Source organism: Erythrolamprus reginae, chromosome 6, assembly GCF_031021105.1.
Source record: "Erythrolamprus reginae isolate rEryReg1 chromosome 6, rEryReg1.hap1, whole genome shotgun sequence".
NCBI lineage: Eukaryota > Metazoa > Chordata > Lepidosauria > Squamata > Dipsadidae > Erythrolamprus > Erythrolamprus reginae.
Genome location: NC_091955.1, coordinates 22,956,840 through 22,958,708, shown reverse-complemented (window position 1 = coordinate 22,958,708; position 1,869 = coordinate 22,956,840). Strand labels below are relative to the sequence as shown.

The 1,869-nt window shown below is 45.4% G+C and overlaps 1 pseudogene; it reads left to right on the top strand.

Annotated features, from left to right (window-relative positions):
* The first annotated feature begins 666 nt into the window (after window positions 1-666).
* Window positions 667-1,616, top strand: LOC139168951 (tetraspanin-7 pseudogene; annotated as a pseudogene).
* The last annotated feature ends 253 nt before the right edge of the window (window positions 1,617-1,869 follow it).

The following is a 1,869-nucleotide window of genomic DNA, read 5'->3' as shown; positions in this document are numbered from 1 at the left end:
TAAAAGGGTTGATGTTTTTCAGATTGTGGCATATTTTGAGCACATTTTGAGATGAAAAGCAGAATTCCACGCTGGGGTATTATGTTGCTCATAAGAGTATATTGAAAAATGATGGGCTTCAGCTTTGCAACAGGTGAAAGTATATTTTTATTTAAATAGAATCGTCTATTCTGAAGAGATCAAGAAAAGGCACCATCAGCTTGCTAAGCAAATAAATCAGGACTCTCACGAAAACGGATTTTTCTGTCTGGCAGTTCAGTTCAAAGCAATCTTTGATGTTTAAAACCTTTCTAGCTTTGGGAAACCAGAGAACCATGACAAACCAATTAGCGACTTGGATGTCAAGGTGGGGGCGTGTAACAGGAGAAACAAGGACAGGAGTCCTTGAGCGACAATTTGAGAGGCAGGCGATTCTCCGCAGGCAAATCTCTGCAACATTAGAAACCGCTTGTCCTGCAAGCCCAAGGTTGAATCAGTCCAGCTACACATTTGACCAGGGAAATGATACAACTGCGTTTGTGTTGTGCAAATGGCAGACAATTCTACAGACGAACAAGTTTGCATTTTGGATTCTGACCAGGTTGAGCCAGTTACTAACTCTATTTTTTCTCTTACTCTGTGAGAACGGCTCTAAAACAGCAGCGATATTCACCAGCATATTTTTTTTTCCTAATTGGAACATCTTGCTATATTATTATCAGCTTTCCTCAAGAATCTTTGGCAAGGCAATCAAGACTATGTAGTTGACAAGGTGGAGAATAAAGGCGGAGCCCAGGAGCATCTGGTGACAGCATACAAGGAGCACTGCCTAGGATCAATAGCTGGAAGCACTTAAGCTGCACATCAGAAATCCATCTCTCACCATCCAAAAAGGTATCATGGCTCTCCTCAAACTTTTTCTCATGGCTTTCAGCTTTGTCTTCTGGGCAGCAGGCCTAACGATGCTCATCATTGGTATCTGGGCCAAGATTTCATTGGGTACCTACTTGATGTTGTCAACCAATCAATACTCTCCCAACCCATTCATTTTGTTGGCTGCTGGCATCACGATCATCGTATGGGGCTTTCTGGGTTGCTTTAGTGCTGCCACGGAACATCGTTGCCTACTGCGCACTTACGGAGGCTTCCAGCTGGCTGTCCTGGCGGCTGGGTTGACCGCAGGGATGTCTAGCTTGTTTTACCGTGAGCATATCGCCGAGGGTTTCCAGAATGGACTGCGAGAAGCCATAGATTCCTACACCAAGGATGAGGAAAAAGCAGAGGCCCTGGATTTCGTCCAGCGCAACCTGAATTGCTGTGGCATAGAGAGTTACCGGGATTGGTTTTCCTCACCCTGGTCGGTAGAACAGCAGGCACCTAATCGCTCTGTGCCCCTAAGTTGTTGCAGGAGCCGAAAAGGTTGCCTGCATGCTCCACTCCCTTCTGATGCCAGAGGTATCTACCACAACGGATGCTTCAGCAAGGTGCACGACTTTGTCAGCTACAATATGTTCTACATCGCTTCAGCTGCACTTGGACTGGCCCTCATGCAAATTGTGGGGATCATCCTTTCTTGCCTCCTAGCTGCACGTATCCTACCACAGGCAGAATCATCTGCAGGGACCACCCCACGCTGAATATGGAGTTCTGAGAACCTTCTTTCTTCCAAGACACTGTAGTCTCCTTCTTCCATAAACTTCACTTCTCAGGACCAAATTCTCCAACATCTGTTGGATTGTTGCATATCAAACTCCCGTAGACTCCTTTGCTCCACCTAGCATTCCTGATTCTTCAGTGGTCCATTCTCCCTTATTCTCCAGCCTTTTTATCCATTTCATCCATGGCAAGAAACTACTTCATGTTTTCCCTTGTTCTCTTTCTCTTAAGATA